Below are 17,913 nucleotides of genomic sequence, written 5' to 3'. Positions count from 1 at the left end.
TACCTATTCTAGATTTATAAGTAGAATCATACATACAATATTTGTCTTTTAGTGTCATGGCTTATTTCATTCAGCATAATGTTTTCAATGTTCATCCACACTGCACCATGTATCAGAACTTCATTCCTTTTTATGGCTAAATAAGATTCTATTATATACATATACTTCTCACATTCTTCAAGGTGCTAGAAACTCTGAGCCCATGAAAAACTTGGTATATTTAAGGCTGGAAGACAGAAAGGAAAAAAAGAAGGAAGGAAGAACTCTACTCATCTGATGTTTATCCATTCATCTGTTGATGGACATTTTGGGTTGTTTCCAACTTTTGGCTGTGAATAATGCTGCTATGAACACCAGCATACAAATGCCAAATAGACTTTTAATAGTTTGCTCTGGCTGGAAAGCCAGAAAAGGACTATAAAAAAAACAGCAACAGAAGCTGCCAACAGTAATTACCACAATAGAACAGAATATAAGACATGAACTTCATGGGTTTTCCACGCAGCATGTGGGATCTTGGTTCCCCCACCAGGGATCAAACCCGTGCCCCCTGCAGTGGAAGCACAGAGTCTTAACCACCGGACTGCCGGGGAAGTCCCAACTTTATGGTTTTTAAATTATTTATACTTCTGATTTTTCCAAATTTTGGAGTCCTTCATCATGACAGACTTCATATGTTCTAATCTGAAAAATATACAAGAAGGAAATAAAAGGGAGAAAGCAACAATGCTTAAGTAACATATTAACAAATCATTACTAAGGTCAGGATTGCAGGTTAGGAGCAATACTGAGAAGGGAGCAGAGTTATAGCCTGAAACAGCATCTTCTTTTTGTTCTGACCAAAGAGAAGGTATTACTTTGCCCTCCTTAATGCCTAGCACAGAACCCAGTGCATTCTAGAAACTCAACAACAAAAGTTGGCTGAAAAAAATAGATGGATAATTCTATAGGTATCTGAGTTCTTCCAACTACATCATGTTTTTTTAACTATTTATACTTAGTCTGAAACAGATTATTAGGAGCATCTCAAGTTTCACAGGAAGTTTTATACGAACCCATAAATTTATGGGGAAATTGGCCAATAGATGAGCGACAGGAAATTGTATCTCTGGGACCATTATTTAAACTACAACTCTGACTGATTACACAAGATTACAAGCCCAGAAAACTCACCAACTTACAGCATCATACTTTTTTAGTGGCTATTTGCCTAAGTGTTTGTAATGCCAAATGGGTCCAGAGAGATCTTTTCTTATTTGCTTCCAAAATAAACAGCAAACGTATCAAACTTAGAACTATATCTAAAATATATGATCAAATTTCAAAATGGTCTATGCCAATATAAATATAAAAAATAATTATCTGTACGCACCGTTACTTCAACATTCTTCAAGGTGTTGGAAATTTTGAACCCATAAAAATCTTGGTATACAACTGAATAAACATGTAGAAAGCAAAAAAAAAAAAATTATTTATACTCAACGTTGTCCCAGTAGGATTTAAGCTTGGGGCAAATGTAATATCTATCTTCAATCTTTTAAGCAGGTTATAAGGAAGTGTTATTCCAACTCTGCAAACATGGGCATAAACAACATTATTATATAAATAGCAGTGTCTTGCATGTTTTGAGTATTATCAATAAATATGGAGTGCAGATTTTAAAATACAGTCTATAAATATCCTCAAAGAAGAACTGCAAATTATGTCTTTCACTTTTTTTTTTTCTTTTTTTTCCGGTACGCAGGCCTCTCACTGTTGCAGCCTCTCCTGTTGCGGAGCACAGGCTCTGGACGCGCAGGCTCAGCGGCCATGGTTCACGGGCCTAGCCGCTCTGCAGCATGTGGGATCCTCCTGGACCAGGGCATGAACCCGTGCCGCCTGCCACTCAACCACTCTCAACCACTGCGCCACCAGGGAAGCCCTGTCTTTCACTTTTTAAGTTAACAGTTGTCAGATGGAAGAAGAGAAAGATACAGAGCACTGGCTTCAACAGGAATAGAAAAAACAGCAAACAGGAATTACACTGAATGGGAAAAAAACAGGAAATAAGGGTAACACTGCTGACAAGTCTTCTTCCTTTAGATGTCTATATAACAAATTTCTCTGAGTTAATTTATTTTCTATAGGCATACAGCATATATTCATCTCTCTCTGATCCTTCCTACCTCTAGAACAAAATTTCAGAAAAGGAAAACTTGCAACTAACACAACATTGTAAATCAACTACACTTTAATTTAAAAAAAAAAAGAAAGAAAAGGAAAACTTTGTACACAGTGATATACTATTGCAGCTGCTACCACCATCATCTACTGTAAGTTTTACTATGTACCAGGCACTTCGACAACACTTACATTCATTATCTTATTTAATCCTCACAATAATCCTGAGACAGATTTTACTGAAGTTTATAGAGGTTAAACAACTTGCCCAAGAATCCATTAGCTAATAAGCAATGGAACCAGGATACTAAACATTCAGCCCTAAAACAAAAACATCCTGACAAGTATGAATCATTGATAGGAAGGTGAGCTAAAACAGAAGAACACAAAAGTAAAAACACAGAACGTCAGAACATGTCATGACTCTAAGGATTTTGACAGACAGATAGGACCTGCCCAAAACCAATCTGATTACCTACTTAAGCAATTCAATTAACTAAAATAATGAGATGAAAATTATATTTGAAAATGAAGGACTTCCCTGGTGACGCAGTGGTTAAGAATCTACCTGCCAATGCCGGGGACACGAGTTCAATCCCTGGTCCAGGAAGATCCTACATGCCGCGGAGCAACTAAGCCCGTGCGCCACAACTACTGAGTCTGCGCTCTTGAGCCCAAGAGCCACAACTACTGAAGCCCGCACGCCTATAGCACGTGCTCCACCACAGGAGAAGCCATTGCAATGAGAAACCCGCACACCACAACGAAGAGTAGCCCCCACTCGCCGCAACTAAAGAAAGCCCCCATGCAGCAACGAAGACCCAACACAGCCAAAAATAAGTAAATAAACAAATAAATTTATTTAAAAATTTGATAATCTGAGCTGCACCTAAAATTGCTATAGCCAAGGTGTTCAAGTTCTTGAATAATGAGCTAATAAGCCTGTCCCCTGACCTCAACCTTCCACTGTTACAAAGACAAAATTGTTTTAAAAAAAAAAAAAAAAAAAAGGCATATCTACACAATTTTTTTCCTGGAAGCAGCAAGAGTACTAAAATACCTGTTTCCTTAGGTCTTAATCTAGTCCAAAAAAAGCACAAATTCTGAACAAGTACCTCTTAAAATATATCACATATTATGCAAATTTTTTAATTAATATACACAATACATCAAGCACTGTGTCAAGAAGTGTGTTAAGCACCATCACCCCATACCCAGTGTGAAATAAAAATGAACTGCCAGGCTTCCCTGGTGGCACAGTGGTTGAGAGTCCGCCTGCTGATGCAGGGGACATGGGTTCGTGCCCCGGTCCGGGAAGATCCCACATGCCGCGGAGCGGCTGGGCCCATGAGCCATGGCCGCTGAGCCTGCGCGTCCGGAGCCTGTGCTCCGCAACGGGAGAGGCCACAAGAGTGAGAGGCCCGCGTACCGCAAAAACAAAAACAAACAAACAAAATGAACTGCCACAGTTCTGAAAAATCCTAAAATGTCAATAGGAATCTTCAACATAATTCTCCAAATAAGTAAATAATGCACAGATCATGGCAAGGCCTTAAAAACTGTATTTTAAATTGTCATTTTAATTAATTTAATTACACTGATACTGGTGAAAGAAGAGTGATGAAATTAAGAGGTGGAAAATGTATGTTAATTGGAATTGGATAGAAGGACACATGAAAACTCAGGAAATCCTGGCAGAAATATAGTGTCAATGAAATAATAATTTTTTGAAAGGTCCTCAGCATCTCAGCAAGGTAAAGTACCATGTTCTTTTGACAAGGTGCGTAAGGCCTTCACAAGTTATTTAAATTTTTTAAACCTTGTTTCCTTGTCAGGAACTTAAAAAAAGGTTGGAGTGAATGGTACCTCTAATGTTTTCCTGTTGTGACACTGTAGAGTCAAGAGAAAATTGATAAACTCATATAAGCAGATTTTTATGCAATGATTAGTTTCAATAATAACAGGGGGGGAGGAGTCCTCAAAACGTTGCACTAGAAAACTAAGGTCTCATTCCCTGAACCTCATATACTCATATACTATGAGGCTACAGGAATAATCAGAAACCAACAAAATGAGAGTACATTAGCAAGACTAAATTAACACAGGTACACAATAACTTTGGACTTTAACAAAATGCCAAAGAAGCATTTAGGACTACAAGAGTTTGTGGTTTTTTTTTAATCTGATAATATTAAAGAAAACGAAAACGTTATAAACTTAACTACTGCCCATATCCACACCTCTCTAGTCTCACCTGCCACAGGTAAGTGGGTCTTCTGTCTGAAGTCAGAAGACAGGCCTCGTGCTCTGTGAATTATCCTGGAACTCAGGTGGTCTCTCTCTTCTTCCCAGTTTCTGCTCTCAACTTTTAAACAGGCTGCTCTGCCATATTTAGCGCTCTCGCTGGACCTTACACCCCACTAAGTACCCCCTGTCTCACAGTATCGTCCCTCCCCCATAGCTAAGCAACTGGACAGATAGCTTTAGCTTTCATTCTTCCCTTCTTCACCTCCCACTTTTTCACTGCAATGTGGCTTCTACCATACCATTTTACTAAAACCACACTTACCAAGGTCACTCACCAACAGCTTCTTTGTGCTAAATCCAGTAAATGCTTCATAGTCCTTATCTTACTTACAGACCTCTCTGTAACATGTGACCCATACAGTACTTTTCCTGTTATTTATTTTTTATTTTTCTGATTAGCAAATACATGTTAAGAATTGAAATATCACAGAAAAAAATGGAAAAGTTTGAGTACTCTGTAATCCCACTCTCAAAGACAGCCACTGTTAGCTGTACAGTATATATTAAGATTTCTATACATATGGTAATATACAGGTACATGTATTTTTTTTAAGTTCACAAAAATTAGATCATACTTGGGGACTTCCCTGGTGGTCCAGCGGTTAAGACTCCATGCTTCCACTGCAGGGGGCACAGGTTCAATCCCCAGTCAGGGAATTAAGATCCCGCATGCCCTGCCTGGTGCAGCCAAAAAAAAATCAGATCATACTATACATTTTTGAGAATTTAATTTAATGTACTTTGATCTTCTGTCCTTGTTAGTATTATGTAGTAGACTAATTAATGGCCTCCTAAAGAGCACATCATAAAACACAGAACCTGTGAATGTTACCTTAAATTGTAAAAGGGACTTGGCAGAGGTAATTAAGGGAAGGATTTTGTGATGAGGAGATTATCCTGAACTATCTGGGTTGGGCCCATCGGAAGATGCTATGCAGTTGACTTTGAAAATGGAGGAAGGGATCAAGGAATGCAATGCAAGGAATACATGGAAAAGGCAAGGAAATAGATTCTACCCCAGGAACCAGCTGGGTCAATACCTTGACTTTAGCCCAGTGAAACATTTGAGACTTCTGGCCTCCATAACTGTAAGAGACTATATTTTTGTTTTAAGCCACTAAGTTTGTACTAATTTGTTACAGCAGCAATAGAAAACTATATAATACTCTGTGTATGTGTGTGTGATACCTTTCCACATTTGTCTGTTTCTCTAGAAGTTATTCCACAAAGTGCAACTATTGGGTCAAATAATAAAAAAAAGTTAACCTCCAGAAAGGCTACACTTATTTTTTACTCACATTAACAACATTCAAGCCCCTCCCTCCTTTTTCAAAGTTCTATTCTTTCAGTTTGTTAAATCACTTCCCTGGTTTCCCTTCTGTGGTGGCTACTCACTCCTTCTGCTCATTTGCAGACTTCTCGTCATCAGCTCATTTCTTATATGTCAATGGTCCCCAAAATTCCAATTCCATCCTGGGTCTTCTCCTCACTATACACAGTTATTTAATCTACTTCCTTTTGCTGCTTCCTTTTATTACTACTTACAAACATAACAGATTTACTTCTCCCTCTTCCCTCTAAAATCTACTCCTCCACTGTATTCTCTCTGTTAATGACTGACACACCAATATCCAACAGCCTGTGGCAGATGCATGGGGATCACCTGACCCCTGCCTTATCCTCACCCCACATACCACAGGCTCCAGAATCTGTAAGTCTCTCCCTCCCTATCAATTCCTTAGAACAAGAATACATCAATTTTCAATTGTATTACTTAACTGTGTGTGTTCCCTATCTCAAGTCTCATACCCCACTGTACCAGCACAGTCTTTCTGAAACTCAATTCTGATTTGTCACTCAAGCAGACCTTTCACAGACTGCTGGTTGCAATGTAACACTATATATTCCCTTGGGAAAACTGTTTGGCAATGTCTTCTAAAGTTAAACATACATCCGCTCTATGAACCAGTAAGTCCACCACTAGTTATTTATCCAAGAGAAATGAAAATGTATGTCTATAAGAAGACTAATAGCTATGTGCTCATAACAGCTTTCATAATAGCCTAATGGGAAAAGGGATAAACAAACTTATTGTTATACAATGTTATTACTATACACCAGTTAAAAAGAACTACTGAAAAGAGCATTAACATGGATGAATTTCAAAACATTATGTTGAACAAAAGCAGCCAGCCAGAAAAGAATACACACTAATTCTACTCTTCTATTAGGTGAAGTTCAAGAACATGAAAAACGAATCTGTGGTAAAAGATAGCAGAACAGGAACTGACTAAAGGAACCATGTGGGATTACTGGGGAGGGAGAGATTAACACAGGAGTACACATTCGACAAAATTCATTCAATTGTAGAGTTAAGTTCATTTCACTATACGTAATCTTTACCTCAAAAATTTTTAAAGCAAATATTAAAATTTAAAACTTTTGCTTCACTCAGCATTTTTCCATACTAATTACTTAAAAAGCCTCACACCTGTCAGAATGGCCATCACCAAAAAGTCTACAAATAACATGCTGGAGAGGGTGTGGAGAAAAGAGAACACTCCTATACTGTTGGTGGGAATGTAAATTGGTACAGCCACTATGGAGAACAGTATGGAAGTTCCTTAAAAAACTGAAATAGAATTATCATATGAGGGACTTCCGTGGTGGCACAGTGGTTAAGACTTCATGCTCCCTATGCAGAGGGCCCAGGTTCCATCCCTGGTCAGGGAACTAAATCCCATATGCATGCCACAAATAAGAGTTTGCACGCCACAACTAAGGAGCTGGCAAGCCACAACTAAGAAGCCAGCGAGCTGCAACTAAGACCCTGCACAACCAAATGAATAAATAAAAATTTAATTTAAAAAAAGGAATTACCATATGATCCAGCAATCCCACTTCTGGCATATATTCAGACAAGACGAAAACTCTAATTTGAAAAGATACATGCACCCCAATGTTCACAGCAGCACTATTTACAATAACCAAGATATGGAAGCAAACTAAATGTCCATCGACAAATGGATGGATAAAGATGTGGTATACACACATACAAAGGAATATTAGCCATTAAAAAAGAATAAAATAACTTGCAGCAACATGGATGGACCTAGAGATAATCATAATAAGTGAAGTAAAATCAGACAAGGAAAGACAAATATAATATAATATCACTTACATGTGGAATCAAAAAAATGATACAAATGAACTTATTTACAAAACAGAAACAGACTCACAGACATAGAGGAAAGGGGGGGGAGTGATAAATAGGAGTTTGGGATTAACAGATACACACTACTGTATATAAAACAGATAAACAATAAAGACCTACTGTAGAGCACAGGGGACTATATTCAATATCTTGTAATAACCTATAAAGAAAAAGAATAGATTCAGTATAACTGAATCACTTCTCTGTACACCTGAAACTGACACATTGAAAATCAATTATACTTCAATTTAAACAAACAAAAAAAAAACCTCATGATTTAAGACAAATTAATCACTTAATTACCCTGGTCTGCAGTGGTCCCTGGTGGTCCAGTGGTTAGGACTCAGTGCTTTCACTGCCAGAGCCAGGTTCAATCCCTGGTCAGGGAACTTAGATCCCACAAGCTGCACAGCATGGCCAGAAAAAAAAAAAAAAAGTAAAGAAACAAGACTATACCAACTGTGTGTTCCCCTGGTTTATAAATTTTGTGAAAGCAAAGATTTTTGTCTATGTAGTATTGATCACCGTTGTCTTCCCAGGACCTATCATTATGCTTGACACATAGGAGATGCTATGTATGTGTTACCTTTGGTGGTTCTTACTGACTTACTGACAATGTTCATAACTTCATTAAATTTCTAGATCATTTACTGACTCAGTTTTCTGATCTCGTGTGTTAAATGCTTGACAACATTTATAACCTTGTTCATCCAGCAGCAGAAAAGAAGCTTCTCCACATTTTCAAAAAAGCAGCCAAGTTGAGTCTTTAACTTTGTGCTCCTCTCTTACATGTATTTTAAATTAAATGTTTAAAGGCATTACACTTTTCATGAGATTATTCCCTAAGATTCGTTCTCAATTTACTTCAAGGTCTACCTCCTCACCAGCAAATTCTGGCTCAGTCTTCTAAACTATCCTGATTCTGGTATACTTGAAGATATTAAATTTTTCTTCTTTCTCTTATGTATCTCATTCAAATATCATATTATACAGTGGTTCATTCAAGTGAAACTTTTATCCAGTATCTTTTTTTCTAATATTTATTTATTTATTTGGCTGCGCCAGGTCTTAGCTGCAGCACGCAGGATCTTCATTGCCATGTGCAGGATCTTTAGTTGTGGCATGTGGGATCTAGTTTCCTGACCAGGGATCAAACCCAGGCCCCTGCACTGGGAGCATAGAGTCTTAAACTCTGGACCACCAGGGAAGTTCCTATCCAGTATCTGTTAACATTGTTCTAACAAACTTACTAGCATAATTTATGAGAATGCTGGATTCATTTTTAACATAGCAAAAGATCTGTGTCAGGCCAAATACAGCAACTAATCATTTGAATACCAATTCAAAGGTACGACAAAATCCCCATCTTCACTTCCCTATCAGTGCTTACACTTTCTTATGAAAAACAAAAAGAGCAATGATCCATAATAAAACCATTCTGCTCCTATCTCTATCAAGGCTCCTTCCAAGAACACAGGAGCTAGCAGTTCCTTAAGGAGAGAGCCCTAATCATGAACCCAAAAGACAATGAATAGCAAAACCAACAATGAAGACCCAGATAATAGCCAGTTTAACCAGCTTTAGGGAACATTTTTCAAAGTACAATTGTGAGCAGTTGGATTAGTACAAAGAACAATTAACAAGCACTAAACCCACATTGTCTGGCCACTTAAACAATAAACTGCCAACAGCACAGGCAGGGAATGCTCTCATGAAGTACAGAGACAGTAATAAGCATCTGGGGATGGCAACAAATAAACACACCAGGCAACTTAGAATTATGAGAAATTGGATGACCCTTTCTGAGCAAACATATGAGGCCACAGTCAACAGCTTCTAGCCACAAAACACACATTAATTAACCTACATGTTTCCAATGAGGAAGGACTATCATACCGCCAAAACAGATAGTAATAACTGCCAATGTTATCTTTAATTGATAGCTTGAATTTTATATGCAAACATATAAAACTGTGTGCAGTGATAAGCAGACTTTTATATTTTATGTAACTTGTCCAAAATTAATTTGAAGAGTAACCAAGGGCTAAATAAGGGCATTACAGAAAATAACAAACAAAAAAACCCACTCACTATCTAGCATAAATCTCAAATGTAAAAGGATACTGTAACACAGAAAAGGATGGACACAATATAAAGGTAAACACATAAAATTTTATAAATTTAGCCTAAGAAAAAACAGATTATATTGAGAATAATATTTTATTTCATCATGAACTTTATGATAAAAAACTCTTATCTCAAAGAGCGTTTGGAAACATACTTAGTGTTTTAAAGAAAAAAGGAGTGCAAAGCATAACAAAGTTATCAGAGGAGCTTAACAGAGAGGCTTTAATGGGTGGTTCTAATTAATTTACCAGTTTACATTAACAATAAGATTTCTACAACTTTAGCAATACTTTTCAATTTTTTCTGGAATATAATCTTTTTCTCAAAACAAAAAATACTGGGCAGCAGAATGGTCAGTCTCCCAGCGGTGTCTGGGTAGGGTCAGCATGAGGCCGCGGGCTCCAGGGACAGCGGAGGCGGCTGCGGCCGGCTGGGCTGGGGACCTGGGACCTGAGAATCCACACCATCCACGCAGTGGGCACCTCGGGGTGAAGCTGAGGCTCACAGAGGCTCCACTGAGCACCTGGGGCCGCCGCCACACACAGACCTTGTTCCTGGTGCGCCTCACTTCCCAGCTGCTCAGGGCTGTTCCCGGGTAGGCTGCAGTGGGTCCTGGCCTGTCTCAGGGGTGCTGGGCAGGCATGCCTACAGGCCTCGCTACAGCATGCAACCAACAGGCCCAAGTGGCGTTGCCTCCCTCCCTGGCAGACGGGTCCATCTGGAGCTTGAGGAGATGCTGCTGTTCAGGAATATATCCATCAGCCCCCTGGAGAGCTGGCTGACCTAGAGAGCTGGCTACCTCCTGCCCAGACTGGACGCTGGGGTCCCAGGGACTGTGTCTCCAGCCCAACTCTGAGTGTCCGCCCAGCCAGGTGGGGGAAGGGGTCGAGCAGTAGGGTAAGGAGGTCTGGGATGCACCCCAGATGCAGTGCAAAAACACACTCAAGATCTGCCAGTACAAGATGAATCATCGCAAGTACCGCAAGCTGGTCAAGAGGACCTAGTACCTACTGCGGAAAGTCAAGGAAGGACGCCTGAAACGGCAGCAAATCAAGTTCGAGAGACCTGAAGCACATCTGGTGGAAGGCGGGCCTGAAGGAAACCCCCACAGGCTGGCAGACCCCCAAGATCTACCTGAGGGGCAAATGCATCTCCTATCTCTCTCCCGTACCCCTATTACTGCTGATGACCCGTTGTAATAAGTATTCAGAGAACTCAGCTAAAAACAAAAAACAAAAAAAAAAAAACAAAAAAAATTCTAAGTATTACCTCCCACCCATGACAGTAGCTGGATTTAAGAATTATTGATTAAAATAACAAAACCACCACGACTTTTTGATAATTCCTGTTACAAATATGCAAGATCTATTATTTGTTCTTTCAATATTAAATGTTTAACGCACATATTGATTTCCAGACCCACTGCAGAGATCCACAGCCCACTCTGTTTCTCCAGTCATTTCTCTCTTTGTAGCGAGTTTCCCACTTACAGAAAGTATCAAACAGCTCACTAAGCTGGCTTATCTTTAAAATCATTTCTAATCCTGAGATTATAAGATTCTGGGACAATGTAAACTTCTCAAAAGAATTTAGAGGTTTCTAGAGAAATTACAGTTTGATCCAACATTTAAGTGCTCTCCCTCCTAACATTCTATGTAGATAACAGTAAAGAAATTTTAACAGCTACAACCCCACAGGGAGGAGAAAACAGTGGTGGGCAGATGGCAGCACATTTTTGTATGATGAATGGAAAGCAGATGAGGGACTTGCACGTTAAGACTGCAGACTGAACCCACACATCTAATTTTGCTCCCTCACGAAACCCTACTAAAACAAGATAAAGAAAATGTTGCTGTTGTTTTGTTCTGTTTTTAGGACACAAACCATAAGGATTGAGAGAATGGAAGAAACAACAGCAACAAAATTTTGGAAGCTGGAAAGATGGATGAGTGATAACTGATTTGGTCAAAGACAAATTATAAGACAGCAGTGCTGACAACTAAGAACAAACCCACTTTGCGCTACAGAATCCTCAAAGGGTTCAGGAACTGCCAGAACACAGAGGGGGAAGGGAGACTAAAGAAAGAAAGGATCAGGTGAAAGCTGTTTGAACAGTTAGAAACCTAGAGCCCATGCCTCTCCCGAGTTGCTGAGTGACCCAGCCTCAATGAGGCAGCAGGTTAGAGATTTATTCTCTAAAAAGGGTAAATCACACATGGTGGAAGATGAAGGTATCCTAACAAAAAGAGGCAAATTGTATGTCCCTTCATATTAAATGCTCTATGGCTCATTACCCAGCCCTCTTTTCCTGAGTTCCCAGACCACCGACAACTAGACCTCTGGCCTCCAAGCAGAAAACTGGGATACTCTCTGGGAAATCTGACCAGGCCAAACGGAAAGACAGACACTGGAGAGAGCCTCAAACAGCCCACCCAAACCAATGATTTCAATCCTGACCACACACTGGAATCACCTGGGCAACTTTAGAAAATACTGGTGCTAATCTATGCAGACAGAAATCAGAATAGTGGTTGCCTCTGGGCAAGGAGTGGGGAAGATAGAAGGGATATGAAGGAATTTTCTAGGGGTTTCACTATGCTCTCTACCTTGTGTTCATTACACAGGTGTACACACAGCAAAATCATCAAACTATACACTTAAAATCTATATATTTTACTGTGTGCAATCCCACTTAAATTTTTAAAAAGTACTGCTACCTGATGTATTTGGTCCCTCAGTCACAAGCAAACAACCAAGGAGGATTATCAGACCTCTGAAGAGGGCCTCTACTGCTGAGACTATACCAAACAGAAAAAAAGTAACTTGGAGGAAACAAGCTATGCAAGGAAAAACAAAGCTTAAAGAAACTGTCTTTAACAATCTCAGGTAGGTAAGAGAGATATGGCATCTATGAAACAAGAAAAGAGACTTTTTCTTGTTTCATAGATGCAGTAAGTAACTGAGGAATAAGTAACTGAGTAGAGGATGGGAAGCTAAACCTACAGGCCTGCACAAGGGAATATGGTCAACGGGCTGATGTGCCTTGCTCACAGAGCCCCAGAAGGCTCAGCCCTTGACAGTCTCGAGGGATATAGTCAGTGGGGAAGAAGTATGGGGCTGAAGAGCAGATTAGTGGTTTAAAGTTTGGTAAAGTCTGTACATGGACCTCCAGTTTCCCTTCTCCACTATTCACATCCTCGCATAAATTTATTCTCTGGAAACAGTGACTTGGAGAGACTCCAGACTCAAGAAGAGTGGAGCGAGGCTCAAGGCTGAAAGCCAAGGAATAAAGCAGAAGTATGCGCGGTAATAGCAGCCCTCACCCACAGCCCAATTCCTCCGTGCAGCTCTCAGAACACCGGGAGCCAGGCACAGTACGTGCCCCACACTTGGATTTAAATGCCCCTTTTGCATGCAGCCAAACCAATTTTCATCACAGCACTTCTCCTAGTGGAGGATAAAGGTCTTCTGAATTTCTACAACTCCTCTTAGACTCTCAACTTCTTAAAGGCAGGGGCAGCATCTTAATCAGCTTCATATCCCCAGAGCCTAACACAGTTACACTCCATGTTAAACACTCTATAAATCTTTAATTGGTCCCAGACACTGGAGATAACATAAAAGAAGAGATTTTAAAACCTTGGAAAACTAGAGCATACAAGGTGTAATTTGGACTAGGTCTTGAAGGGATATTAAAGATTTAGGATTTATTGATGAAATGACGTCTGGGGTTTGTTTTAAAATAATCCCAGAGCCACTCTCCCCACCCCCCATTTACTGGCCACAAATGTTTTAAAATATCACTTACAATAATATTTTAAAAATCAAATACCTAAGAATAAATAAGAAAAGATGTGGGACTTCCCTGGTGGCACAGTGCTTAAGAATCTGCCTGCCAATGCAGGGGACACGGGTTCGAGCCCTGGTCCGGGAAGATCCCTCATGCTGCGGAGCAACTAAGCCCGTGCGCCATAACTACTGAGCCTGCGCTCTAGAGCCCATGAGCCACAACTACTGAGCCCGCACGCCTAGAGCCTGTGCTCCGCAACAAGAGAAGCCACCTCAATGAGAAGACTGCACACCGCAATGTAGAGTAGCCCCTGCTCACAGCAACTAGTGAAAGCCCATGTGCAGCAATGAAGACCCAACGCAGCCAAAAATAAATAAATAATTTTTTAAAAAGATGTGGAAGACTTTTATACAGAAAACTACAAAATATTAGAGAAATTTTAAAAGACATAAATAAGTGGAGAAATATACCATGTTCATAAACTGGAAAACTCAATATTGTTAAGATGTCAATTCTCTATTTCCAAAATTTGTAGCAATGGACAAGATTCTGAAATTTATGTGGAAACTCTAAGAACCAAGAACTGCCCAGACAATCTTAAAGAACAAAATAGGAACAACCATCGGGACTTCCCTGGTGGTCCAGTGGTTAAGAATCCACCTTCCGATGCAGGGGATGCGGGTTCGATCCCTGATGGGGGAACTAAGATCCCACATGGCCACAGGGCAACTAAACCCACGCGCCGCACCTAGAGAGAAGCCCACAGCGAGGAGCCCGCATGAGGAAACTAACACCCAGCATAGCCAAAAAAAAAAAAAAAAAAATATATATATATATATATATATATATACGAACAACAGATATCAGAGCTTATTATAAAGTTACATCAGTTGATAGTGATATTGGTGCAAGGATAACAAATAGACCAATGAAACAGAATATTGTCCAGAAACAGATCCACACTTATACAGTCACCTGATTTATGAAAAAGTGTCACACAGTGCAGAAGGGCAACGATGGTATATTCAGTAAATGGTGCTGGGTCAAATAGATACCCATATGGTATAAAGTGAAGCTGGACCCCTACAATCCATCTGGAATTTACTGTAAATTGTACATCTTAAATACGAAAAGTAAAACAAAATAAAACTGTACAGTAACATGGGGAAATATCTCCATATTCTTAGGCTAGGCAAAGATTTCTTAAATAGGGCACAAAAAGCAGTAATCATAAAGGGAAGGATTAAGTATATTTCATTAAAATTAACAATTTCCGGGCTTCCCTGGTGGCGCAGTGGTTGAGAGTCCGCCTGCCGATGCAGGGGACACGGGTTCGTGCCCCGGTCGGGGAAGATCCCACGTGCCGCGGAGCGGCTGGGCCCGTGAGCCATGGCCGCTGAGCCTGTGCGTCCAGAGCCTGTGCTCCGCAACGGGAGAGGCCACAACAGTGAGAGGCCGTGTACCGCAAAAAAAAAAAGAAAAAAAATAACAATTTCCATTCATCAAAAAAAGGCCATTAAAAGAGTGAAAAGGCAACATACAGAGTGGAAAAAGATTAAGTCCAGAAAGGACTCATGAAGACAGATGTGTACACACACACACACACACACACACACACACACAGAACTCATATCCAGAATAAAGAATTACAGACCAATTAAAAAAATAATAGTGAGACTTAACAGGCACTTCACAAAAGACGACATATAAATGGCCAACAAAAGATACCCAACCACAATCATCGGAAAAATGTAAATAAGACCACACATATATTACTACACTTTTACCAAAATAGCAAAAATTTTTAAAACTGACAAGCATTAGCAAGGATATGAGGTAAATGGAATACCATTCCCTGATAATTGGGAGAACACTGGGAAAATGTTCAACTGTATCTAATGCTAAAGTTTTATCATTTACATACCTCATAAACCAAGAGTTCCACTCCTAGACATAAACCTCAACCTAGCAATGTTCTGTTTCTTGATCTGTGATAGTATACTTAGTAAAAATTCTTTACCTGCATACTCAAGATTGTGCACTTTTTAAAATATATTATACTACAATAAGTTTTCTAAGATTTCTTTGACACAAATTTCTCAGAGACATTAACACTAGCATTTTAGAATAGAAAAGGAGCTTCTGGTAAACAGCCGAAAGTTTATTAATAAAATGTTTTTAAAAAACAAAACAAAGCTGCTAACACATTTCAACCCAGAACAAAGGTAAAAACTATGAACAGATAACTTTTCTTGATCTTCACGAAGCACCGGATTTCTTTCAGCAATAAAAGGAGTCTGTTATTCTACACTGTAACCCAAAGAAATCTTTGCAAGAAAATGCTACTTTTTGAAATCACCTCTAACAACAACAGACAGGAAAGTGAAGAAGCCATTCCAAAAGTTTTGGTTAACTCTTCGGTGAGAGAATGCCAGCTGAGTTGATCTGTGTAGCCCAAAAGACAAAAATGAAGCCACAAAGAAATCACAGCAACTCTAAAGCAAACACCAACACCACAATCCAACCTACCGGAAATGCTGTGGTTAATTTGAGGCTTGCCCCGCTAGTCATAAGGTGATTCAGTGATGGCTACAAACGCTCCCCAAGTGCATCCTAGGGCGTCATCTAGCACACCTGGCTCGCCCATCACCTGCCTGGAGACACGGCATTGCGCAGAATCCCAGAGGCCAAATAAAGACGCCAACTTTGCAAGAGGCGCGGACGGTCTCGCCCCATCAGGTCACCCAGAAGGAACAGGCTCCTGGCCTCGAGGGCGGGGGTGAAGAGTCAGTATTCCCCCACAGAATTTACGAGGAAGCGCTCCCGAAGCTGCCTAGTCCCTCCACCTCCCCGGGACTCCACTGGAAGTCCCGCGGGAGAGTTTCTTCCCTAGCGCCCACGGCAGGAGGGTCGCGGCGACCACAGGGAACTTAGGCCCCGGGGGGCTGGGCGCGCCCGCCCCGCTCGCGCCGCAAGTTTGGTTGGCGGCCCCCACTCGCCGCGCCTCGGCCCGGCTGTGCGCCCCGCGGAACCCGGGCTCGCGGCCCGCCCGGCCTGGCGCGGCGCCCCTCACCTTGGAAACGCTGGGTGGACTCCGCCGTAAACATTAACTTCCCATCCAGCCGGCAGCCGCGCCGCCGCGTCTCAGCGCCTCGGCCTCTCTCCCGGCTCCGCCGGCCGCCGTCCGCGCCCCCTCTTGAGCGCCGCGCTCACTCAGGAACTCGGGGCCGCCTCAGACGCTGACCCACTCCCCCCGCGCCGCCGCGGTTTCAACTACCACCCAACCCCTACTGTGCTCGCCGCCGGCTCCTCCCGGGTCCGGCCCGGCCGCGTCAGGAAGGCTCAAGGCGCAGGCGCGGCAGGGCCTTAAAGAGACCGGGCCGCCCTAGCGCTTAATGGGTTCGAGCAGGTTAGGGGACGGGCGGGCCGGCTGAGAAAAGAAGCCGAAGGGATTGGACCGTGGGGAACGGGGGCGGGGAACTCCCGCTTGTTCCTCCGCCTCTCTTTCAAAGTTCCAGCGGTCGGACCCACAAATTGCTGACTTCCCCAGTCTCTGGAACCGCCCCTTGCCTGTAAGAGCTGCACCAGACACTCCCCCAGCCCCGAAGCGACCCCGCGCTTAAGGCTGCGGGCCTCGCATTGCTGCACTGCTTGTGCGCATGTCGCTTGGTCGCGGCCACGGGATGCAGACGCGCAACCTTCGAAAGGCCGTCCGTGCTTCCCCGAGAGGTGACCTGGTCACTCCCAAAAACAATAATTAACATGTAAATGGCACTTGTGATTGCAAATCACTCTACCATCAGTCGTCTCGACACATTGGATTTATGCGGAGTCCGGCAGGGACATGGGCACAAATATGTGAGGTCCAGCCGGGCAGTCATCCAATATCAACGAAGAAATTGTTAGAAGGAAAGTACTTAAGAACAGAAACAACCTACTAATTCCGGTCTAATCCCAGGAAAAACAGGCAAAAAATAACAATAATAATAACAAAGGCAATGTAAATTACTTTCATTATACATTTAGAAGTGACAAAATGATAGTAATTAGCACAAAAAAAATTGTCTAGAAATTAAATAGTCCAGGTTATTACCTAATTTAAATTTATAATCTCCAGAAAGGGTTCCACTGTAATAAGTATTTCAGAAAAAGAAAAATCCTCTATTTTTTTTAAAAAACAAGATTAAGAAATACCAGAAAATAGGAAGTAGAGCCATGCTCTCCACCCAGCTAAAAACTTGAAATTGCATCTGAAGCAAAATTTTGCATAACTTCAGATTATGCCATTATTTAAAGTAATTTCAACTAACAGTTT

At 41.2% G+C, this 17,913-nt stretch overlaps 1 protein-coding gene across 5 annotated transcripts in view; it reads right to left on the bottom strand.

The window, feature by feature from the left end:
• Nucleotides 1-16,994, bottom strand: part of EVI5 (ecotropic viral integration site 5) — a 200,801-nt gene extending 183,807 nt beyond the window's left edge. For all 5 annotated transcript variants that reach the window (XM_029228677.1, XM_029228680.1, XM_029228681.1 and 2 more), the window contains exon 1: nucleotides 16,672-16,994. The gene's annotated coding sequence lies outside the window, so the exon portion shown is untranslated. The remainder of the gene's footprint in view (nucleotides 1-16,671) is intronic.
• Between the last annotated feature and the right edge of the window lie 919 nt (nucleotides 16,995-17,913).

Source organism: Monodon monoceros, unplaced genomic scaffold (genome assembly GCF_005190385.1).
Source record: "Monodon monoceros isolate NGI ecotype Baffin Bay Population unplaced genomic scaffold, NGI_Narwhal_1 Super_Scaffold_18, whole genome shotgun sequence".
Taxonomy (NCBI): Eukaryota; Metazoa; Chordata; class Mammalia; order Artiodactyla; family Monodontidae; genus Monodon; species Monodon monoceros.
Note: the sequence above shows the minus strand (reverse complement) of the source record. Positions and strands in the feature narration are given on the sequence as shown.